Genomic DNA, 26,674 nt, shown 5'->3' with positions numbered 1-26,674 from the left:
AACATAATTCTCTACAAAAAACGTATCTTAACATTTTGCCATAGCTCGCTTCGTTTCCGAGATATTTGCAGATTCAGCTCAAAGGAACGGGCCTGACGGACATATTTCGAGATACTTCTTCTTCTTGTTGTTCTTCCTCTGCACAGCTAAGCTGGAAGTGGCATTTGCAGCTCGCAATAGTGCAGAGTTATCTCAAAGAAAGAGGCCACGGTGTTTCTGTACCTCTATTATGTTGGTGCAGCTTCGGAACTTTTAAATATCTTGATATATCTCGAGAACTACGCATCTGATCAAAAAATATCATAGAACATAAAAAGTAGGAAACTTAATTCTCTACAAAAAAGGTCTCTTAACATTTTGCCATAGCTCGCTTCGTTTCCGAGATATTTGCAGATTTATCTCAAGGGAAGGGGCCTGACGGACATATTTCGAGATATTTCTACTTCTTGTTGTTCTTCTTCTGCACAGCTAAGCTGGAAGTGGCATTTGCAGCTCGCAATAGTGCAGAGTTATCTCAAAGAAAGAGGCCACGGTGTTTCTGTACCTCTATTATGTTGGTGCGGCTTCGGAACTTTTAAATATCTTGATATATCTCGAGAACTACGCATCTGATCAAAAAATATCATAGAAGGTAAAAAGTAGGAAACTTAATTCTCTACAAAAAAGGTCTCTTAACATTTTGCCATAGCTCGCTTCGTTTCCGAGATATTTGCATATTTATCTCAAGGGAAGGGGCCTGACGGACATATTTCGAGATATTTCTTCTTCTTGTTGTTCTTCTTCTGCACAGCTAAGCTGGAAGTGGCATTTGCGGCTCGCACTAGTGCAGAGTTATCTCAATGAAAGGGGCCACGGTGTTTCTGTATCTCTATTATGTTGGTGCGGCTTCGGAACTTTTAAATATCTCGATATATCTCGAGAACTACGCATCTGATCAAAAAATATCATCGAACATAAAAAGTAGGAAACTTAATTCTCTACAAAAAAGGTCTCTTAACATTTTGCCATAGCTCGCTTCGTTTCCGAGATATTTGCAGATTTATCTCAAGGGAAGGGGCCTGACGGACATATTTCGAGATATTTCTTCTTCTTGTTGTTCTTCTTCTGCACAGCTAAGCTAGAAGTGGCATTTGCAGCTCGCAATAGTGCAGAGTTATCTCAAAGAGAGGGGCCACGGTGTTTCTGTATCTCTATTATGTTGGTGCGGCTTCGGAACTTTTAAATATCTTGATATATCTCGAGAACTACGCATCTGATCAAAAAATATCATAGAAGGTAAAAAGTAGGAAACTTAATTCTCTACAAAAAAGGTCTCTTAACATTTTGCCATAGCTCGCTTCGTTTCCGAGATATTTGCATATTTATCTCAAGGGAAGGGGCCTGACGGACATATTTCGAGATATTTCTTCTTCTTGTTGTTCTTCTTCTGCACAGCTAAGCTGGAAGTGGCATTTGCGGCTCGCACTAGTGCAGAGTTATCTCAAAGAAAGGGGCCACGGTGTTTCTGTATCTCTATTATGTTGGTGCGGCTTCGGAACTTTTAAATATCTCGATATATCTCGAGAACTACGCATCTGATCAAAAAATATCATCGAACATAAAAAGTAGGAAACTTAATTCTCTACAAAAAAGGTCTCTTAACATTTTGCCATAGCTCGCTTCGTTTCCGAGATATTTGCAGATTTATCTCAAGGGAAGGGGCCTGACGGACATATTTCGAGATATTTCTTCTTCTTGTTGTTCTTCTTCTGCACAGCTAAGCTGGAAGTGGCATTTGCGGCTCGCACTAGTGCAGAGTTATCTCAAAGAAAGGGGCCACGGTGTTTCTGTATCCCTATTATGTTGGTGCGGCTTCGGAACTTTTAAATATCTCGATATATCTCGAAAACTACGCTTCTGATCAAAAAATATCATAGAACATAAATTGTAGGAAACGTAATTCTCTACAAAAAACGTCTCTTAACATTTTGCCATAGATCGCTTCGTTTCCGAGATATTTGCAGATTCAGCTCAAAGGAACTGGCCTGACGGACATATTTCGAGATATTTCTTCTTCTTGTTGTTCTTCCTCTGCACAGCTAAGCTGGAAGTGGCATTTGCAGCTCGCAATAGTGCAGAGTTATCTCAAAGAAAGGGGCCACGGTGTTTCTGTATCTCTATTATGTTGGTGCGGCTTCGGAACTTTTAAATATCTTGATATATCTCGAGAACTACGCATCTGATCAAAAAATATCATAGAACATAAAAAGTAGGAAGCTTAATTCTCTACAAAAAAGGTCTCTTAACATTTTGCCATAGCTCGCTTCCTTTCCGAGACATTTGCAGATTTATCTCAAGGGAAGGGGTCTGACGGACATATTTCGAGATATTTCTTCTTCTTGTTGTTCTTCTGCACAGCTAAGCTCGAAGCGGTATTTGCAGCTCGCAATAGTGCAGAGTTATCTCAAAGAAAGAGGCCACGGTGTTTCTGTACCTCTATTATGTTGGTGCAGCTTCGGAACTTTTAAATATCTTGATATATCTCGAGAACTACGCATCTGATCAAAAAATATCATCGAACATAAAAAGTAGGAAACTTACTTCTCTACAAAAAAGGTCTCTTAACATTTTGCCATAGCTCGCTTCGTTTCCGAGATATTTGCAGATTTATCTCAAGGGAAGTGGCCTGACGGACATATTTCGAGATATTTCTTCTTCTGGTTGTTCTTGTTCTGCACAGATAAGCTGGAAGTGGCATTTGCAGCTCGCAATAGTGCAGAGTTATCCCAAAGAAAGGGGCCACGGTGTTTCTGTATCTCTATTATGTTGGTGCGGCTTCGGAACTTTTAAATATCTTGATATATCTCGAGAACTACGCATCTGATCAAAAAATATCATACTACATAAAAAGTAGGAAACTTAATTCTCTACAAGAAAGGTCTCTAAACATTTTGCCATAGCTCGCTTCGTTTCCGAGACATTTGCAGATTTATCTCAAGGGAAGGGGCCTGACGGACATATTTCGAGATATTTCTTCTTCTTGTTGTTCTTCTTCTGCACAGCTAAGCTGGAAGTTGCATTTGCGGCTCGCACTAGTGCACAGTTATCTCAAAGAAAGGGGCCACGGTGTTTCTGTATCTCTATTGTGTTGGTGCGTCTTCGGAACTTTTAAATATCTCGATATATCTCGAAAACTAGGCTTCTGATCAAAAAATATCATAGAACATAAATTGTAGGAAACATAATTCTCTACAAAAAACGTCTCTTAACATTTTGCCATAGCTCGCTTCGTTTCCGAGATATTTGCAGATTTATCTCAAGGGAAGGGGCCTGACGGACATATTTCGAGATATTTCTTCTTCTTGTTGTTCTTCTTCTGCACAGCTAAACTGGAAGTGGCATTTCCAGCTCGCAATAGTGCAGAGTTATCTCAAAGAAAGGGGCCACGGTGTTTCTGTATCTCTATTATGTTGGTGCGGTTTCGGAACTTTTAAATATCTTGATATATCTCGAGAACTACGCATCTGATCAAAAAATATCATAGAACATAAAAAGTAGGAAACATAAATCTCTACAAAAAACGTCTCTTAACATTTTGCCATAGCTCGCTTCGTTTCCGAGATATTTGAAGATTCAGCTCAAAGCAACTGGCCTGACGGACATATTTCGAGATATTTCTTCTTCTTGTTGTTCTTCCTCTGCACAGCTAAGCTGGAAGTGGCATTTGCAGCTCGCAATAGTGCAGAGTTATCTCAAAGAAAGGGGCCACGGTGTTTCTGTATCTCTATTATGTTGGTGCGGCTTCGGAACTTTTAAATATCTCGATATATCTCGAAAACTACGCTTCTGATCAAAAAATATCATAGAATGTAAATTGTAGGAAACATTATTCTCTACAAAAAAGGTCTCTTAACATTTTGCCATAGCTCGCTTCGTTTCCGAGATATTTGCAGATTCATCTCAAGGGAAGGGGTCTGACGGACATATTTCGAGATATTTCTTCTTCTTGTTGTTCTTCTTCTGCACAGCTAAGCTCGAAGCGGTATTTGCAGCTCGCAATAGTGCAGAGTTATCTCAAAGAAAGAGGCCACGGTGTTTCTGTACCTCTATTATGTTGGTGCAGCTTCGGAACTTTTAAATATCTTGATATATCTCGAGAACTACGCATCTGATCAAAAAATATCATCGAACATCAAAAGTAGGAAACTTAATTCTCTACAAGAAAGGTCTCTAAACATTTTGCCATAGCTCGCTTCGTTTCCGAGATATTTGCAGATTTATCTCAAGGGAAGGGGCCTGACGGACATATTTCGAGATATTTCTTCTTCTTGTTGTTCTTGTTCTGCACAGCTAAGCTGGAAGTGGCATTTGCAGCTCGCAATAGTGCAGAGTTATCCCAAAGAAAGGGGCCACGGTGTTTCTGTATCTCTATTATGTTGGTGCGGCTTCGGAACTTTTAAATATCTTGATATATCTCGAGAACTACGCATCTGATCAAAAAATATCATACTACATAAAAAGTAGGAAACTTAATTCTCTACAAGAAAGGTCTCTAAACATTTTGCCATAGCTCGCTTCGTTTCCGAGATACTTGCAGATTTATCTCAAGGGAAGGGGCCTGACGGACATATTTCGAGATATTTCTTCTTCTTGTTGTTCTTCATCTGCACAGCTAAGCTGGAAGTGGCATTTGCGGCTCGCACTAGTGCACAGTTATCTCAAAGAAAGGGGCCACGGTGTTTCTGTATCTCTATTATGTTGGTGCGTCTTCGGAACTTTTAAATATCTCGATATATCTCGAAAACTACGCTTCTGATCAAAAAATATCATAGAACATAAATTGTAGGAAACATAATTCTCTACAAAAAACGTCTCTTAACATTTTGCCATAGCTCGCTTCGTTTCCGAGATATTTGCAGATTCAGCTCAAAGGAACTGGCCTGACGGACATATTTCGAGATATTTCTTCTTCTTGTTGTTCTTCCTCTGCACAGCTAAGCTGGAAGTGGCATTTGCAGCTCGCAATAGTGCAGAGTTATCTCAAAGAAAGGGGCCACGGTGTTTCTGTATCTCTATTATGTTGGTGCGGTTTCGGAACTTTTAAATATCTTGATATATCTCGAGAACTACGCATCTGATCAAAAAATATCATAGAACATAAAAAGTAGGAAACTTAATTCTCTACAAAAAAGGTCTCTTAACATTTTGCCATAGCTCGCTTCGTTTCCGAGATATTTGCAGATTTATCTCAAGGGAAGGGGCCTGACGGACGTATTTCGAGATATTTCCTCTTCTTGTTGTTCTTCTTCTGCACAGCTAAGCTGGAAGTGGCATTTGCGGCTCGCACTAGTGCAGAGTTATCTCAAAGAAAGGGGCCACGGTGTTTCTGTATCTCTATTATGTTGGTGCGGCTTCGGAACTTTTAAATATCTTGATATATCTCGAGAACTACGCATCTCATCAAAAAATATCATAGAAGATAAAAAGTAGGAAACTTAATTCTCTACAAAAAAGGTCTCTTAAGATTTCGCCATAGCTCGCTTCGTTTCCGAGATATTTGCAGATATATCTCAAGGGAAGGGGCCTGACGGACATATTTCGAGATATTTCTTCTTCTTGTTGTTCTTCATCTGCACAGCTAAGCTGGAAGTGGCATTTGCGGCTCGCACTAGTGCACAGTTATCTCAAAGAAAGGGGCCACGGTGTTTCTGTATCTCTATTATGTTGGTGCGTCTTCGGAACTTTTAAATATCTCGATATATCTCGAAAACTACGCTTCTGATCAAAAAATATCATAGAACATAAATTGTAGGAAACATAATTCTCTACAAAAAACGTCTCTTAACATTTTGCCATAGCTCGCTTCGTTTCCGAGATATTTGCAGATTCAGCTCAAAGGAACTGGCCTGACGGACATATTTCGAGATATTTCTTCTTCTTGTTGTTCTTCCTCTGCACAGCTAAGCTGGAAGTGGCATTTGCAGCTCGCAATAGTGCAGAGTTATCTCAAAGAAAGGGGCCACGGTGTTTCTGTATCTCTATTATGTTGGTGCGGTTTCGGAACTTTTAAATATCTTGATATATCTCGAGAACTACGCATCTGATCAAAAAATATCATAGAACATAAAAAGTAGGAAACTTAATTCTCTACAAAAAAGGTCTCTTAACATTTTGCCATAGCTCGCTTCGTTTCCGAGATATTTGCAGATTTATCTCAAGGGAAGGGGCCTGACGGACGTATTTCGAGATATTTCCTCTTCTTGTTGTTCTTCTTCTGCACAGCTAAGCTGGAAGTGGCATTTGCGGCTCGCACTAGTGCAGAGTTATCTCAAAGAAAGGGGCCACGGTGTTTCTGTATCTCTATTATGTTGGTGCGGCTTCGGAACTTTTAAATATCTCGATATATCTCGAGAACTACGCATCTGATCAAAAAATATCAGAGAACATAAATTGTAGGAAACATAATTCTCTACAAAAAACGTCTCTTAACATTTTGCCATAGCTCGCTTCGTTTCCGAGATATTTGCAGATTCAGCTCAAAGGAACTGGCCTGACGGACATATTTCGAGATATTTCTTCTTCTTGTTGTTCTTCCTCTGCACAGCTAAGCTGGAAGTGGCATTTGCAGCTCGCAATAGTGCAGAGTTATCTCAAAGAAAGGGGCCACGGTGTTTCTGTATCTCTATTATGTTGGTGCGGCTTCGGAACTTTTAAATATCTTGATATATCTCGAGAACTACGCATCTGATCAAAAAATATCATAGAACATAAAAAGTAGGAAACTTAATTCTCTACAAAAAAGGTCTCTTAACATTTTGCCATAGCTCGCTTCGTTTCCGAGATATTCGCAGATTTATCTCAAGGGAAGGGGCCTGACGGACATATTTCGAGATATTTCTTCTTCTTGTTGTTCTTCTTCTGCACAGCTAAGCTGGAAGTGGCATTTGCAGCTCGCACTAGTGCAGAGTTATCTCACCGAGATGGGCCACGGTGTTTCTGTATCTCTATTATGTTGGTGCGGCTTCGGAACTTTTAAATATCTCGATATATCTCGAAAACTACGCTTCTGATCAAAAAATATCATAGAACATAAATTGTAGGAAACATAATTCTCTACAAAAAAGGTCTCTTAACATTTTGCGATAGCTCGCTTCGTTTCCGAGATATTTGCAGATTTATCTCAAGGGAAGGGGCCTGACGGACATATTTCGAGATATTTCTTCTTCTTGTTGTTCTTCTTCTGCACAGCTAAGCTGGAAGTGGCATTTGCGGCTCGCAATAGTGCAGAGTTATCTCAAAGAAAGGGGCCACGGTGTTTCTGTATCTCTATTATGTTGGTGCGGCTTCGGAACTTTTAAATATCTTGATATATCTCGAGAACTACGAGTCTGATCAAAAAATATCATAGAACATAAAAAGTAGGAAACATAATTCTCTACAAAAACGGTCTCTTAACATTTTGCCATAGCTCGCTTCGTTTCCGAGATATTTGCAGATTTATCTCAAGGGAAGGGGCCTGACGGACATATTTCGAGATATTTCTTCTTCTTGTTGTTCTTCTTCTGCACAGCTAAGCTGGAAGTGGCATTTGCGGCTCGCACTAGTGCAGAGTTATCTCAACGAAAGGGGCCACAGTGTTTCTGTATCTCTATTATGTTGGTGCGGCTTCGGAACTTTCAAATATCTCGATATATCTCGAAAACTACGCTTCTGATGAAAAAATATCATAGAACATAAATTGTAGGAAACATAATTCTCTACAAAAAAGGTCTCTTAACATTTTGCCATAGCTCGCTTCGTTTCCGAGATATTTGCAGATATATCTCAAGGGAAGGGGCCTGACGGACATATTTCGAGATATTTCTTCTTCTTGTTGTTCTTCTTCTGCACAGCTAAGCTGGAAGTGGCATTTACAGCTCGCAATAGTGCAGAGTTATCTCAAAGAAAGGGGCCACGGTGTTTCTGTATCTCTATTATGTTGGTGCGGCTTCGGAACTTTTAAATATCTTGATATATCTCGAGAACTACGCATCTGATCAAAAAATATCATAGAACATAAAAAGTAGGAAACCTAATTCTCTACAAAAAAGGTCTCTTACCATTTTGCCATAGCTCTCATCGTTTCCGAGATATTTGCAGATTTATCCCAAGGGAAGGGGCCTGACGGACATATTTCGAGATATTTCTTCTTCTTGTTGTTCTTCTTCTGTACAGCTAAGCTGAAAGTGGCATTTGCAGCTCGCAATAGTGCAGAGTTATCTCAAAGAAAGGGGCCACGGTGTTTCTGTATCTCTATTATGTTGGTGCGGCTTCGGAACTTTTAAATATCTTGATATATCTCGAGAACTACGCATCTGATCAAAAAATATCATAGAACATAAAAAGTAGGAAACTCAATTCTCTACAAAAAAGGTCTCTTAACATTTTGCAATAGCTCGCTTCGTTTCCGAGATATTTGCAGATTTATCTCAAGGGAAGGTGCCTGACGGACATATTTCGAGATATTTCTTCTTCTTGTTGTTCTTGTTCTGCACAGCTAAGCTGGAAGTGGCATTTGCGGCTCGCACTAGTGCAGAGTTATCTCAAAGAAAGGGGCCACGGTGTTTCTGTATCTCTATTATGTTGGTGCGGCTTCGGAACTTTTAAATATCTCGATATATCTCGAAAACTACGCTTCTGATCAAAAAATATCATAGAACATAAATTGTAGGAAACATAATTCTCTACAAGAAACGTCTCTTAACATTTTGCCATAGCTCGCTTCGTTTCCGAGATATTTGCAGATTCAGCTCAAAGGAACTGGCCTGACGGACATATTTCGAGATATTCCTTCTTCTTGTTGTTCTTCCTCTGCACAGCTAAGCTGGAAGTGGCATTTGCCGCTCGCAATAGTGCAGAGTTATCTCAAAGAAAGGGGCCACGGTGTTTCAGTATCTCTATTATGTTGGTGCGGCTTCGGAACTTTTAAATATCTTGGTATATCTCGAGAACTACGCATCTGATCAAAAAATATCATAGAACATAAATTGTAGGAAACATAATTCTCTACAAAAAAGGTCTCTTAACATTTTGCCATAGCTCGCTTCGTTTCCGAGATATTTGCAGATTTATCTCAAGGGAAGGGGCCTGACGGACATATTTCGAGATATTTCTTCTTCTTGTTGTTCTTCTTCTGCGCAGCTAAGCTGGAAGTGGCATTTGCAGCTCGCAATAGTGCAGAGATATCTCAAAGAAAGGGGCCACGGTGTTTCTGTATCTCTATTATGTTGGTGCGGCTTCGGAACTTTTAAATATCTTGATATATCTCGAGAACTACGCGTCTCATCAAAAAATATCATAGAACATACAAAGTAGGAAACTTAATTCTCTACAAAAAAGGTTTCTTAACATTTTGCCATAGCTCGCTTCGTTTCCGAGATATTTGCAGATTTATCTCAAGGGAAGGGGCCTGACGGACATATTTCGAGATATTTCTTCTTCTTGTTGTTCTTCTTCTGCACAGCTAAGCTGGAAGTGGCATTTGCGGCTCGCACTAGTGCAGAGTTATCTCAACGAAAGGGGCCACGGTGTTTCTGTATCTCTATTATGTTGGTGCGGCTTCGGAACTTTTAAATATCTCGATATATCTCGAAAACTACGCTTCTGAACAAAAAATATCATAGAACGTAAATTGTAGGAAACATAATTCTCTACAAAAAAGGTCTCTTAACATTTTGCCATAGCTCGCTTCGTTTCCGAGATATTTGCAGATATATCTCAAGGGAAGGGGCCTGACGGACATATTTCGAGATATTTCTTCTTCTTGTTGTTCTTCTTCTGCACAGCTTAACTGGAAGTGGCATTTACAGCTCGCAATAGTGCAGAGTTATCTCAAAGAAAGGGGCCACGGTGTTTCTGTATCTCTATTATGTTGGTGCGGCTTCGGAACTTTTAAATATCTTGATATATCTCGAGAACTACTCATCTGATCAAAAAATATCATAGAACATAAAAAGTAGGAAACTTAATTCTCTACAAAAAAGGTCTCTTAACATTTTGCCATAGCTCGCTTCGTTTCCGAGATATTTGCAGATTTATCTCAAGGGAAGGGGCCTGACGGACATATTTCGAGATATTTCTTCTTCTTGTTGTTCTTCTTCTGCACAGCTAAGCTGGAAGTGGCATTTGCGGCTCGCACTAGTGCAGAGTTATCTCAAAGAAAGGGGCCACGGTGTTTCTGTATCTCTATTATGTTGGTGCGGCTTCGGAACTTTTAAATATCTCGATATATCTCGAAAACTACGCTTCTGATCAAAAAATATCATAGAACATAAATTGTAGGAAACATAATTCTCTACAAGAAATGTCTCTTAACATTTTGCCATAGCTCGCTTCGTTTCCGAGATATTTGCAGATTCAGCTCAAAGGAACTGGCCTGACGGACATATTTCGAGATATTCCTTCTTCTTGTTGTTCTTCCTCTGCACAGCTAAGCTGGAAGTGGCATTTGCAGCTCGCAATAGTGCAGAGTTATCTCAAAGAAAGGGGCCACGGTGTTTCTGTATCTCTATTATGTTGGTGCGGCTTCGGAACTTTTAAATATCTTGGTATATCTCGAGAACTACGCATCTGATCAAAAAATATCATAGAACATAAATTGTAGGAAACATAATTCTCTACAAAAAAGGTCTCTTAACATTTTGCCATAGCTCGCTTCGTTTCCGAGATATTTGCAGATATATCTCAAGGGAAGGGGCCTGACGGACATATTTCGAGATATTTCTTCTTCTTGTTGTTCTTCTTCTGCGCAGCTAAGCTGGAAGTGGCATTTGCAGCTCGCAATAGTGCAGAGATATCTCAAAGAAAGGGGCCACGGTGTTTCTGTATCTCTATTATGTTGGTGCGGCTTCGGAACTTTTAAATATCTTGATATATCTCGAGAACTACGCGTCTGATCAAAAATATCATAGAACATACAAAGTAGGAAACTTAATTCTCTACAAAAAAGGTCTCTTAACATTTTGCCATAGCTCGCTTCGTTTCCGAGATATTTGCAGATTTATCTCAAGGGAAGGGGCCTGACGGACATATTTCGAGATATTTCTTCTTCCTGTTGTTCTTCTTCTGCACAGCTAAGCTGGAAGTGGCATTTGCGGCTCGCACTAGTGCAGAGTTATCTCAACGAAAGGGGCCACGGTGTTTCTGTATCTCTATTATGTTGGTGCGGCTTCGGAACTTTTAAATATCTCGATATATCTCGAAAACTACGCTTCTGAACAAAAAATATCATAGAACATAAAAAGTAGGAAACTTAATTCTCTACAAAAAAGGTCTCTTAACATTTTACCATAGCTCGCTTCGTTTCCGAGATATTTGCAGATTTATCTCAAGGGAAGGGGCCTGACGGACATATTTCGAGATATTTCTTCTTCTTGTTGTTCTTCTTCTGCACAGCTAAGCTGGAAGTGGCATTTGCGGCTCGCAATAGTGCAGAGTTATCTCAACGAAAGGGGCCACGGTGTTTCTGTATCTCTATTATGTTGGTGCGGCTTCGGAACTTTTAAATATCTTGATACATCTCGAGAACTACGCATCTGATCAGAAAATATCATAGAAGATAAAAAGTAGGAAACTTAATTCTCTACAAAAAAGATCTCTTAACATTTTGCCATAGCTCGCTTCGTTTCCGAGATATTTGCAGATTTATCTCAAGGTAAGGGGCCTGACGGACATATTTCGAGATATTTCTTCTTCTTGTTGTTCTTCTTCTGCACAGCTAAGCTGGAAGTGGCATTTGCAGCTCGCAATAGTGCAGAGATATCTCAAAGAAAGGGGCCACGGTGTTTCTGTATCTCTATTATGTTGGTGCGGCTTCGGAACTTTTAAATATCTTGATATATCTCGAGAACTACGCGTCTGATCAAAAAATATCATAGAACATACAAAGTAGGAAACTTAATTCTCTACAAAAAAGGTCTCTTAACATTTTGCCATAGCTCGCTTCGTTTCCGAGATATTTGCAGATTTATCTCAAGGGAAGGGGCCTAACGGACATATTTCCAGATATTTCTTCTTCTTGTTGTTCTTCTTCTGCACAGCTAAGCTGGAAGTGGCATTTGCAGCTCGCAATTGTGCAGAGTTATCTCAAAGAGAGGGGCCACGGTGTTTCTGTATCTCTATTATGTTGGTGCGGCTTCGGAACTTTTAAATATCTTGATATATCTCGAGAACTACGCATCTGATCAGAAAATATCAGAGAAGATAAAAAGTAGGAAACTTAATTCTCTACAAAAAAGGTCTCTTAACATTTTGCCATAGCTCGCTTCGTTTCCGAGATATTTGCAGATTTATCTCAAGGTAAGGGGCCTGACGGACATATTTCGAGATATTTCTTCTTCTTGTTGTTCTTCTTCTGCACAGCTAAGCTGGAAGTGGCATTTGCAGCTCGCAATAGTGCATAGCTATCTGAAAGAAAGGGGCCACGGTGTTTCTGTATCTCTATTATGTTGGTGCGGCTTCGGAACTTTTAAATATCTTGATATATCTCGAGAACTACGCATCTGATCAAAAAATATCATAGAACAGAAAAAGTAGGAAACTTAATTCGCTACAAAAAAGGTCTCTTAACATTTTGCCATAGCTCGCTTCGTTTCCGAGATATTTGCAGATTTATCTCAAGGGAAGGGGCCTAACGGACATATTTCGTGATATTTCTTCTTCTTGTTGTTCTTCTTCTGCACAGCTAAGCTGGAAGTGGCATTTGCAGCTCGCAATAGTGCACAGTTATCTCAAAGAAAGGGGCCACGGTGTTTCTGTATCTCTATTATGTTGGTGCGGCTTCTTAACTTTTAAATATCTTGATATATCTCGAGAACTACGCATCTGATCAAAAAATTTCATAGAACATAAAAAGTAGGAAACTCAATTCTCTACAAAAAAGGTCTCTTAACATTTTGCAATAGCTCTCTTCGTTTCCGAGATATTTGCAGATTTATCTCAAGTGAAGGGGCCTGACGGACATATTTCGAGATATTTCTTCTTCTTGTTGTTCTTCTTCTGCACAGCTAAACTGGAAGTGGCATTTCCAGCTCGCAATAGTGCAGAGTTATCTCAAAGAGAGGGGCCACGGTGTTTCTGTATCTCTATTATGTTGGTGCGGCTTCGGAACGTTTAAATATCTTGATATATCTCGAGAACTACGCATCTGATCAAAAAATATCATAGAACATAAATTGTAGGAAACATAATTCTCTACAAAAAAGGTCTCTTAACATTTTGCCATAGCTCGCTTCGTTTCCGAGATACTTGCCGATATATCTCAAGGGAAGGGGCCTGACGGACATATTTCGAGATATTTCTTCTTCTTGTTGTTCTTCTTCTGCACAGCTAAGCTGGAAGTGGCATTTGCAGCTCGCAATTGTGCAGAGTTATCTCAAAGAGAGGGGCCGCGGTGTTTCTGTATCTCTATTATGTTGGTGCGGCTTCGGAACTTTTAAATATCTTGATATATCTCGAGAACTACGAATCTGGTCAGAAAATATCATAGAAGATAAAAAGTAGGAAACTTAATTCCCTACAAAAAAGGTCTCTTAACATTTTGCCACAGCTCGCTTCGTTTCCGAGATATTTGCAGATTTATCTCAAGGTAAGGGGCCTGACGGACATATTTCGAGATATTTCTTCTTCTTGTTGTTCTTCTTCTGCACAGCTAAGCTGGAAGTGGCATTTGCAGCTCGCAATAGTGCATAGTTATCTGAAAGAAAGGGGCCACGGTGTTTCTGTATCTCTATTATGTTGGTGCGGCTTCGGAACTTTTAAATATCTCGATATATCTCGAAAACTACGCTTCTGATCAAAAAATATCATAGAACATAAATTGTAGGAAACATAATTCTCTACAAAAAAGGTCTATTAACATTTTGCCATAGCTCCCTTTGTTTCCGAGATATTTGCAGATATATCTCAAGGGAAGGGGCCTGACGGACATATTTCGAGATATTTCTTCTTCTTGTTGTTCTTCTTCTGCACAGCTAAGCTGGAAGTGGCATTTACAGCTCGCAATAGTGCAGAGTTATCTCAAAGAAAGGGGCCACGGTGTTTCTGTATCTCTATTATGTTGGTGCGGCTTCGGAACTTTTAAATATCTTGATATATCTCGAGAACTACGCATCTGATCAAAAAATATCATAGAAGATAAAAAGTAGGAAACTTAATTCTCTACAAAAAAGGTTTCTTCACATTTTCCCATAGCTGGCATCGTTTCCGAGATATTTGCAGATTTATCTCAAGGGAAGGGGCCTGACGGACATATTCCGAGATATTTCTTCTTCTTGTTGTTCCTCTTCTGCACAGCTAAGCTGGAAGTGGCATTTGCAGCTCGCAATAGTGCAGAGTTATCTCAAAGAAAGAGGCCACGGTGTTTCTGCACCTCTATTATGTTGGTGCAGCTTCGGAACTTTTAAATATCTTGATATATCTCGAGAACTACGCATCTGATCAAAAAATATCATAGAACATAAAAAGTAGGAAACTTAATTGTCTACAAATAAGGTCTCTTAACATTTTGGCATAGCTCGCTTCGTTTCCGAGATATTTGCAGATTTATCTCAAGGGAAGGGGCCTGACGGACATATTTCGAGATATTTCTTCTTCTTGTTGTTCTTCTTCTGCACAGCTAAGCTGGAAGTGGCATTTGCAGCTCGCAATAGTGCAGAGTTATCGCAAAGAAAGGGGCCACGGTGTTTCTGTATCTCTATTATGTTGGTGCGGCTTCGGAACTTTTAAATATCTTGATATATATGTCGAGAACTACGCATCTGATCAAAAAATATCATAGAACATAAATTGTAGGGAACATAATTCTCTACAAAAAAGGTCTCTTAACATTTTGCCATAGCTCGCTTCGTTTCCGAGATATTTGCAGATTTATCTCAAGGGAAGGGTCCTGATGGACATATTTCGAGATATTTCTTCTTCTTGTTGTTCTTCTTCTGCACAGCTAAACTGGAAGTGGCATTTCCAGCTCGCAATCGTGCAGAGTTATCTCAAAGAAAGGGGCCACGGTGTTTCTGTATCTCTATTATGTTGGTGCGGCTTCGGAACTTTTAAATATCTTGATATATCTCGAGAACTACGCCTCTGATCGAAAAATATCATAGAACATAAAAAGTAGGAAACTTAATTCTCTACAAAAAAGGTCTGTTAACATTTTGCCATAGCTCGCTTCGTTTCCGAGATATTTGCAGATTTATCTCAAGGGAAGGGTCCTGATGGACATATTTCGAGATATTTCTTCTTCTTGTTGTTCTTCTTCTGCACAGCTAAACTGGAAGTGGCATTTCCAGCTCGCAATCGTGCAGAGTTATCTCAAAGAAAGGGGCCACGGTGTTTCTGTATCTCTATTATGTTGGTGCGGCTTCGGAACTTTTAAATATCTCGATATATCTCGAAAACTACGTTTCTGATCAAAAAATATCATAGAACATAAATTGTAGGAAACATAATTCTCTACAAAAAAGGTCTCTCAACATTTTGCCATAGCTCGCTTCGTTTCCGAGATATTTGCAGATTTATCTCAAGGGAAGGGTCCTGATGGATATATTTCGAGATGTTTCTTCTTCTTGTTGTTCTTCTTCTGCACAGCTAAACTGGAAGTGGCAATTCCAGCTCGCAGTAGTGCAGAGTTATCTCAAAGAAAGGGGCCACGGTGTTTCTGTATCTCTATCATGTTGGTGCGGCTTCGGAACTTTTAAATATCTCGATATATCTCGAGAACTACGCATCTGATCAAAAAATATCATAGAACATAAAAAGTAGGAAACTTAATTCTCTACAAAAAAGGTCTCTTAACATTTTGCCATTGCTCGCTTCGTTTCCGAGATATTTGCAGATTTATCTCAAGGGAAGGGGCCTGACGGACATATTTCGAGATATTTCTTCTTCTTGTTGTTCTTCTTCTGCACAGCTAAGCTGGAAGTGGCATTTGCAGCTCGCAATAGTGCAGAGTTATCTCAAAGAAAGGGGCCACGGTGTTTCTGTATCTCTATTATGTTAGTGCGGCTTCGGAACTTTTAAATATCTTGATATATCTCGAGAACTACGCATCTGTTCAAAAAATATCATAGAACATAAAAAGTAGGAATCCTAATTTTCTACAAAAAAGGTCTCTTAACATTTTGCCGTAGCTCGCTTCGTTTCCGAGATATTTGCAGATTTATCTCAAGGGAAGGGGCCTGACGGACATATTTCCAGATATTTCTTCTTCTTGTTGTTCTTCTTCTGCACAGCTAAGCTGGAAGTGGCATCTGCAGCTGGCAATAGTGCAGAGTTATCTCAAAGAAAGGGGCCACGGTGTTTCTGTATCTCTATTATGTTGGTGCGGCTTCGGAACTTTTAAATATCTTGATATATCTCGAGAACTACGCATCTGATCAAAAAATATCATAGAACATAAAAAGTAGGAAACTTAATTCTCTACAAAAAAGGTCTCTTAACGTTTTACAATAGCTCGCTTCGTTTCCGAGATATTTGCAGATTTATCTCAAGGGAAGGGTCCTGACGGACATATTTCGAGATATTTCTTCTTCTTGTTGTTCTTCTTCTGCACAGCTAAACTGGAAGTGGCATTTCCAACTCGCAATAGTGCAGAGTTATCCCAAAGAAAGGGGCCACGATGTTTCTGTATCTCTATTATGTTGGTGCGGCTTCGGAACTTTTAAATATCTCGATATATCTCGAAAACTACGCTTCTGATCAAAAAATATCAGAGAACGTAAATTGTAGGAAACATAATTCTCTACAAAAAAGGTCTCTTAACATTTTGCCATAGCTTGCTTGGTTTCCGAGATATTTGCAGATTTATCTCAAGGGAAGGGGCCTGAGGGACATATTTCGAGATATTTCTTCTTCTTGTTGTTCTTCTTCTGCACACCTAAGCTGGAAGTGGCATTTGCAGCTCGCAATAGTGCAGAGTTACCTCAAAGAAAGGGGCCACGGTGTTTCTGTATCTCTATTATGTTGGTGCCGCTTCGGAACTTTTAAATATCTGGATATATCTCGAGAACTACGCATCTGATCAAAAAATATCATAGAACATAAAAAGTAGGAAACTTAATTCTCTACAAAAAAGGTCTCTTAACATTTTGCCATAGCTCGCTTCGTTTCCGAGATATTTGCAGATTTATCTCAAGGGAAGGGGCCTGACGGACATATTTCGAGATATTTCTTCTTCTTGTTGTTCTTCTTCTGCACAGCTAAGCTGGAAGTGGCATTTGCAGCGGGCAATAGTGCAGAGTTATCTCAAGGAAAGGGGCCACGGTGTTTCTGTATCTCTATTATGTTGGTGCGGCTTCGGAACTTTTAAATATCTTGATATATCTCGAGAACTACGCATCTGATCAAAAAATATCGTAGAACATAAAAAGTAGGAAACCTAATTTTCTACAAAAAAGGTCGCTTAACATTTTGCCGTAGCTCGCTTCGTTTCCGAGATATTTGCAGATTTATCTCAAGGGAAGGGGCCTGACGGACATATTTCGAAATATTTCTTATTCTTGTTGTTCTTCTTCTGCACAGCTAAGCTGGAAGTGGCATTTGCAGCTCGCAATAGTGCAGAGTTATCTCAAAGAAAGGGTCCACGGTGTTTCTGTACCTCTATTATGTTGGTGCAGCTTCGGAGCTTTTAAATATCTTGATATATCTCGAGAACTACGCATCTGATCAAAAAATATCATAGAACATAAAAAGTAGGAAACTTAATTCTCTACAAAAAAGGTCTCTTAACATTTTGCCATAGCTCGCTTCGTTTCCGAGATATTTGCAGATTTATCTCAAGGGAAGGGGCCTGACGGACATATTTCGAGATATTTCTTCTTCTTGTTGTTCTTCTTCTGCACAGCTAAGCTGGAAGTGGCATTTGCAGCGCGCAATAGTGCAGAGCTATCTCAAAGAAAGGGGCCACGTTGTTTCTGTATCTCTATTATGTTGGTGCGGCTTCGGAACTTTTAAATATCTTGATATATCTCGAGAACTACGCATCTGATCAAAAAATATCATAGAACATAAAAAGTAGGAAACTTAATTCTCTACAAAAAAGGTCTCTTAACATTTTCCCATAGCCGGCATCGTTTCCGAGATATTTGCAGATTTAGCTCAAGGGAAGGGGCCTGACGGACATATTCCGAGATATTTCTTATTCTTGTTGTTCCTCTTCTGCACAGCTAAGCTGGAAGTGGCATTTGCAGGTCGCAATAGTGCAGAGTTATCTCAAAGAAAGGGGCCACGGTGTTTCTGTATCTCTATTATGTTGGTGCGGCTTCGGAACTTTTAAATATCTCGATATATCTCGAAAACTACGCTTCTGATCAAAAAATATCAGAGAACCTAAATTGTAGGAAACATAATTCTCTACAAAAAAGGTCTCTTAACATTTTGCCATAGCTCGCTTCGTTTCCGAGATATTTGCAGATTTATCTCAAGGGAAGGGTCCTGACGGACATATTTCGAGATATTTCTTCTTCTTGTTGTTCTTCTTCTGCACAGCTAAACTGGAAGTGGCATTTCCAGCTCGCAATCGTGCAGAGTTATCTCAAAGAGAGGGGCCACGGTGTTTCTGTATCTCTATTATGTTGGTGCGGCTTCGGAACTTTTAAATATCTTGATATATCTCGAGAACTACGCCTCTGATCGAAAAATATCATAGAACATAAAAAGTAGGAAACTTAATTCTCTACAAAAAAGGTCTCTTAACATTTTGCCATAGCTCGCTTCGTTTCCGAGATATTTACAGATTTATCTCAAGGGAAGGGGCCTGACGGACATATTTCGAGATATTTCTTCGTCTTGTTGTTCTTCTTCTGCACAGCTAAGCTGGAAGTGGCATTTGCAGCTCGCAATAGTGCAGAGTTATCGCAAAGAAAGGGGCCACGGTGTTTCTGTATCTCTATTATGTTGGTGCGGCTTCGGAACTTTTAAATATCTTGATATATCTCGAGAACTACGCATCTGATCAAAAAATATCATAGAACATAAAAAGTAGGAAACTTAATTCTCTACAAAAAAGGTCTCTTAACGTTTTACAATAGCTCGCTTCGTTTCCGAGATATTTGCAGATTTATCTCAAGGGAAGGGTCCTGACGGACATATTTCGAGATATTTCTTCTTCTTGTTGTTCTTCTTCTGCACAGCTAAACTGGAAGTGGCATTTCCAACTCGCAATAGTGCAGAGTTATCCCAAAGAAAGGGGCCACGATGTTTCTGTATCTCTATTATGTTGGTGCGGCTTCGGAACTTTTAAATATCTCGATATATCTCGAAAACTACGCTTCTGATCAAAAAATATCAGAGAACGTAAATTGTAGGAAACATAATTCTCTACAAAAAAGGTCTCTTAACATTTTGCCATAGCTTGCTTGGTTTCCGAGATATTTGCAGATTTATCTCAAGGGAAGGGGCCTGAGGGACATATTTCGAGATATTTCTTCTTCTTGTTGTTCTTCTTCTGCACACCTAAGCTGGAAGTGGCATTTGCAGCTCGCAATAGTGCAGAGTTACCTCAAAGAAAGGGGCCACGGTGTTTCTGTATCTCTATTATGTTGGTGCCGCTTCGGAACTTTTAAATATCTGGATATATCTCGAGAACTACGCATCTGATCAAAAAATATCATAGAACATAAAAAGTAGGAAACTTAATTCTCTACAAAAAAGGTCTCTTAAGATTTTGCCATAGCTCGCTTCGTTTCCGAGATATTTGCAGATTTATCTCAAGGGAAGGGGCCTGACGGACATATTTCGAGATATTTCTTCTTCTTGTTGTTCTTCTTCTGCACAGCTAAGCTGGAAGTGGCATTTGCAGCGGGCAATAGTGCAGAGTTATCTCAAGGAAAGGGGCCACGGTGTTTCTGTATCTCTATTATGTTGGTGCGGCTTCGGAACTTTTAAATATCTTGATATATCTCGAGAACTACGCATCTGATCAAAAAATATCGTAGAACATAAAAAGTAGGAAACCTAATTTTCTACAAAAAAGGTCGCTTAACATTTTGCCGTAGCTCGCTTCGTTTCCGAGATATTTGCAGATTTATCTCAAGGGAAGGGGCCTGACGGACATATTTCGAAATATTTCTTATTCTTGTTGTTCTTCTTCTGCACAGCTAAGCTGGAAGTGGCATTTGCAGCTCGCAATAGTGCAGAGTTATCTCAAAGAAAGGGGCCACGGTGTTTCTGTACCTCTATTATGTTGGTGCAGCTTCGGAGCTTTTAAATATCTTGATATATCTCGAGAACTACGCATCTGATCAAAAAATATCATAGAACATAAAAAGTAGGAAACTTAATTCTCTACAAAAAAGGTCTCTTAACATTTTGCCATAGCTCGCTTCGTTTCCGAGATATTTGCAGATTTATCTCAAGGGAAGGGGCCTGACGGACATATTTCGAGATATTTCTTCTTCTTGTTGTTCTTCTTCTGCACAGCTAAGCTGGAAGTGGCATTTGCAGCGCGCAATAGTGCAGAGCTATCTCAAAGAAAGGGGCCACGTTGTTTCTGTATCTCTATTATGTTGGTGCGGCTTCGGAACTTTTAAATATCTTGATATATCTCGAGAACTACGCATCTGATCAAAAAATATCATAGAACATAAAAAGTAGGAAACTTAATTCTCTACAAAAAAGGTCTCTTAACATTTTCCCATAGCCGGCATCGTTTCCGAGATATTTGCAGATTTAGCTCAAGGGAAGGGGCCTGACGGACATATTCCGAGATATTTCTTATTCTTGTTGTTCCTCTTCTGCACAGCTAAGCTGGAAGTGGCATTTGCAGGTCGCAATAGTGCAGAGTTATCTCAAAGAAAGGGGCCACGGTGTTTCTGTATCTCTATTATGTTGGTGCGGCTTCGGAACTTTTAAATATCTCGATATATCTCGAAAACTACGCTTCTGATCAAAAAATATCAGAGAACCTAAATTGTAGGAAACATAATTCTCTACAAAAAAGGTCTCTTAACATTTTGCCATAGCTCGCTTCGTTTCCGAGATATTTGCAGATTTATCTCAAGGGAAGGGTCCTGACGGACATATTTCGAGATATTTCTTCTTCTTGTTGTTCTTCTTCTGCACAGCTAAACTGGAAGTGGCATTTCCAGCTCGCAATCGTGCAGAGTTATCTCAAAGAGAGGGGCCACGGTGTTTCTGTATCTCTATTATGTTGGTGCGGCTTCGGAACTTTTAAATATCTTGATATATCTCGAGAACTACGCCTCTGATCGAAAAATATCATAGAACATAAAAAGTAGGAAACTTAATTCTCTACAAAAAAGGTCTCTTAACATTTTGCCATAGCTCGCTTCGTTTCCGAGATATTTACAGATTTATCTCAAGGGAAGGGGCCTGACGGACATATTTCGAGATATTTCTTCGTCTTGTTGTTCTTCTTCTGCACAGCTAAGCTGGAAGTGGCATTTGCAGCTCGCAATAGTGCAGAGTTATCGCAAAGAAAGGGGCCACGGTGTTTCTGTATCTCTATTATGTTGGTGCGGCTTCGGAACTTTTAAATATCTTGATATATCTCGAGAACTACGCATCTGATCAAAAAATATCATAGAACATAAAAAGTAGGAAACTTAATTCTCTACAAAAAAGGTCTCTTAACATTTTGCCATAGCTCGCTTCGTTTCCGAGATATTTGCAGATTTATCTCAAGGGAAGGGGCCTGACGGACATATTTCGAGATATTTCTTCTTCTTGTTGTTCTTCTTCTGCACAGCTAAGCTGGAAGTGGCATTTGCAGCGCGCAATAGTGCAGAGTTATCTCAAGGAAAGGGGCCACGGTGTTTCTGTATCTCTATTATGTTGGTGCGGCTTCGGAACTTTTAAATATCTTGATATATCTCGAGAACTACGCATCTGATCAAAAAATATCGTAGAACATAAAAAGTAGGAAACCTAATTTTCTACAAAAAAGGTCGCTTAACATTTTGCCGTAGCTCGCTTCGTTTCCGAGATATTTGCAGATTTATCTCAAGGGAAGGGGCCTGACGGACATATTTCGAGATATTTCTTCTTGTTGTTGTTCTTCTTCTGCACAGCTAAGCTGGAAGTGGCATTTGCAGCGCGCAATAGTGCAGAGTTATCTCAAAGAAAGGGGCCACGGTGTTTCTGTATCTCTATTATGTTAGTGCGGCTTCGGAACTTTTAAATATCTTGATATATCTCGAGAACTACGCATCTGTTCAAAAAATATCATAGAACATAAAAAGTAGGAATCCTAATTTTCTACAAAAAAGGTCTCTTAACATTTTGCCGTAGCTCGCTTCGTTTCCGAGATATTTGCAGATTTATCTCAAGGGAAGGGGCCTGACGGACATATTTCCAGATATTTCTTCTTCTTGTTGTTCTTCTTCTGCACAGCTAAACTGGAAGTGGCATTTCCAACTCGCAATAGTGCAGAGTTATCCCAAAGAAAGGGGCCACGATGTTTCTGTATCTCTATTATGTTGGTGCGGCTTCGGAACTTTTAAATATCTCGATATATCTCGAAAACTACGCTTCTGATCAAAAAATATCAGAGAACGTAAATTGTAGGAAACATAATTCTCTACAAAAAAGGTCTCTTAACATTTTGCCATAGCTCGCTTGGTTTCCGAGATATTTGCAGATTTATCTCAAGGGAAGGGGCCTGAGGGACATATTTCGAGATATTTCTTCTTCTTGTTGTTCTTCTTCTGCACACCTAAGCTGGAAGTGGCATTTGCAGCTCGCAATAGTGCAGAGTTACCTCAAAGAAAGGGGCCACGGTGTTTCTGTATCTCTATTATGTTGGTGCCGCTTCGGAACTTTTAAATATCTGGATATATCTCGAGAACTACGCATCTGATCAAAAAATATCATAGAACATAAAAAGTAGGAAACTTAATTCTCTACAAAAAAGGTCTCTTAAGATTTTGCCATAGCTCGCTTCGTTTCCGAGATATTTGCAGATTTATCTCAAGGGAAGGGGCCTGACGGACATATTTCGAGATATTTCTTCTTCTTGTTGTTCTTCTTCTGCACAGCTAAGCTGGAAGTGGCATTTGCAGCGCGCAATAGTGCAGAGTTATCTCAAGGAAAGGGGCCACGGTGTTTCTGTATCTCTATTATGTTGGTGCGGCTTCGGAACTTTTAAATATCTTGATATATCTCGAGAACTACGCATCTGATCAAAAAATATCGTAGAACATAAAAAGTAGGAAACCTAATTTTCTACAAAAAAGGTCGCTTAACATTTTGCCGTAGCTCGCTTCGTTTCCGAGATATTTGCAGATTTATCTCAAGGGAAGGGGCCTGACGGACATATTTCGAAATATTTCTTATTCTTGTTGTTCTTCTTCTGCACAGCTAAGCTGGAAGTGGCATTTGCAGCTCGCAATAGTGCAGAGTTATCTCAAAGAAAGGGGCCACGGTGTTTCTGTACCTCTATTATGTTGGTGCAGCTTCGGAGCTTTTAAATATCTTGATATATCTCGAGAACTACGCATCTGATCAAAAAATATCATAGAACATAAAAAGTAGGAAACTTAATTCTCTACAAAAAAGGTCTCTTAACATTTTGCCATAGCTCGCTTCGTTTCCGAGATATTTGCAGATTTATCTCAAGGGAAGGGGCCTGACGGACATATTTCGAGATATTTCTTCTTCTTGTTGTTCTTCTTCTGCACAGCTAAGCTGGAAGTGGCATTTGCAGCGCGCAATAGTGCAGAGTTATCTCAAAGAAAGGGGCCACGTTGTTTCTGTATCTCTATTATGTTGGTGCGGCTTCGGAACTTTTAAATATCTTGATATATCTCGAGAACTACGCATCTGATCAAAAAATATCATAGAACATAAAAAGTAGGAAACTTAATTCTCTACAAAAAAGGTCTCTTAACATTTTGCCATAGCTCGCTTCGTTTCCGAGATAATTACAGATTTATCTCAAGGGAAGGGGCCTGACGGACATATTTCGAGATATTTCTTCGTCTTGTTGTTCTTCTTCTGCACAGCTAAGCTGGAAGTGGCATTTGCAGCTCGCAATAGTGCAGAGTTATCGCAAAGAAAGGGGCCACGGTGTTTCTGTATCTCTATTATGTTGGTGCGGCTTCGGAACTTTTAAATATCTTGATATATCTCGAGAACTACGCATCTGATCAAAAAATATCATAGAACATAAAAAGTAGGAAACTTAATTCTCTACAAAAAAGGTCTCTTAAGATTTTGCCATAGCTCGCTTCGTTTCCGAGATATTTGCAGATTCATCTCAAGGGAAGGGGCCTGACGGACATATTTCGAGATATTTCTTCTTCTTGTTGTTCTTCTTCTGCACAGCTAAGCTGGAAGTGGCATTTGCAGCGCGCAATAGTGCAGAGTTATCTCAAGGAAAGGGGCCACGGTGTTTCTGTATCTCTATTATGTTGGTGCGGCTTCGGAACTTTTAAATATCTTGATATATCTCGAGAACTACGCATCTGATCAAAAAATATCGTAGAACATAAAAAGTAGGAAACCTAATTTTCTACAAAAAAGGTCGCTTAACATTTTGCCGTAGCTCGCTTCGTTTCCGAGATATTTGCAGATTTATCTCAAGGGAAGGGGCCTGACGGACATATTTCGAAATATTTCTTATTCTTGTTGTTCTTCTTCTGCACAGCTAAGCTGGAAGTGGCATTTGCAGCTCGCAATAGTGCAGAGTTATCTCAAAGAAAGGGGCCACGGTGTTTCTGTACCTCTATTATGTTGGTGCAGCTTCGGAGCTTTTAAATATCTTGATATATCTCGAGAACTACGCATCTGATCAAAAAATATCATAGAACATAAAAAGGAGGAAACTTAATTCTCTACAAAAAAGGTCTCTTAACATTTTGCCATAGCTCGCTTCGTTTCCGAGATATTTGCAGATTTATGTCAAGGGAAGGGGCCTGACGGACATATTTCGAGATATTTCTTCTTCTTGTTGTTCTTCTTCTGCACAGCTAAGCTGGAAGTGGCATTTGCAGCTCGCAATAGTGCAGAGTTATCTCAAAGAAAGGGGCCACGGTGTTTCTGTATCTCTATTATGTTGGTGCGGCTTCGGAACTTTTAAATATCTTGATATATCTCGAGAGCTACGCATCTGATCAAAAAATATCATAGAACATAAAAAGTAGGAAACTTAATTCTCTACAAAAAAGGTCTCTTAACATTTTGCCATAGCTCGCTTCGTTTCCGCGATATTTGCAGATTTATCTCAAGGGAAGGGGCCTGACGGACATATTTCGAGATACTTCTTCTTGTTGTTGTTCTTCTTCTGCACAGCTAAGCTGGAAGTGGTATTTGCAGCGCGCAATAGTGCAGAGTTATCTCAAAGAAAGGGGCCACGGTGTTTCTGTATCTCTATTATGTTAGTGCGGCTTCGGAACTTTTAAATATCTTGCTATATCTCGAGAACTACGCATCTGTTCAAAAAATATCATAGAACATAAAAAGTAGGAATCCTAATTTTCTACAAAAAAGGTCTCTTAACATTTTGCCGTAGCTCGCTTCGTTTCCGAGATATTTGCAGATTTATCTCAAGGGAAGGGGCCTGACGGACATATTTCCAGATATTTCTTCTTCTTGTTGTTCTTCTTCTGCACAGCTAAGCTGGAAGTGGCATCTGCAGCTCGCAATAGTGCAGAGTTATCTCAAAGAAAGGGGCCACGGTGTTTCTGTACCTCTATTATGTTGGTGCAGCTTCGGAGCTTTTAAATATCTTGATATATCTCGAGAACTACGCATCTGATCAAAAAATATCATAGAACATAAAAAGGAGGAAACTTAATTCTCTACAAAAAAGGTCTCTTAACATTTTGCCATAGCTCGCTTCGTTTCCGAGATATTTGCAGATTTATGTCAAGGGAAGGGGCCTGACGGACATATTTCGAGATATTTCTTCTTCTTGTTGTTCTTCTTCTGCACAGCTAAGCTGGAAGTGGCATTTGCAGCTCGCAATAGTGCAGAGTTATCTCAAAGAAAGGGGCCACGGTGTTTCTGTATCTCTATTATGTTGGTGCGGCTTCGGAACTTTTAAATATCTTGATATATCTCGAGAACTACGCATCTGATCAAAAAATATCATAGAACATAAAAAGTAGGAAACTTAATTCTCTACAAAAAAGGTCTCTTAACATTTTGCCATAGCTCGCTTCGTTTCCGCGATATTTGCAGATTTATCTCAAGGGAAGGGGCCTGACGGACATATTTCGAGATACTTCTTCTTGTTGTTGTTCTTCTTCTGCACAGCTAAGCTGGAAGTGGTATTTGCAGCGCGCAATAGTGCAGAGTTATCTCAAAGAAAGGGGCCACGGTGTTTCTGTATCTCTATTATGTTAGTGCGGCTTCGGAACTTTTAAATATCTTGCTATATCTCGAGAACTACGCATCTGTTCAAAAAATATCATAGAACATAAAAAGTAGGAATCCTAATTTTCTACAAAAAAGGTCTCTTAACATTTTGCCGTAGCTCGCTTCGTTTCCGAGATATTTGCAGATTTATCTCAAGGGAAGGGGCCTGACGGACATATTTCCAGATATTTCTTCTTCTTGTTGTTCTTCTTCTGCACAGCTAAGCTGGAAGTGGCATCTGCAGCTGGCAATAGTGCAGAGTTATCTCAAAGAAAGGGGCCACGGTGTTTCTGTATCTCTATTATGTTGGTGCGGCTTCGGAACTTTTAAATATCTTGATATATCT

This window comes from Osmia lignaria, unplaced genomic scaffold (assembly GCF_051020975.1).
Source record: "Osmia lignaria lignaria isolate PbOS001 unplaced genomic scaffold, iyOsmLign1 scaffold0005, whole genome shotgun sequence".
Classification (NCBI taxonomy): domain Eukaryota; kingdom Metazoa; phylum Arthropoda; class Insecta; order Hymenoptera; family Megachilidae; genus Osmia; species Osmia lignaria.
This window is presented reverse-complemented; position numbering follows the sequence as displayed.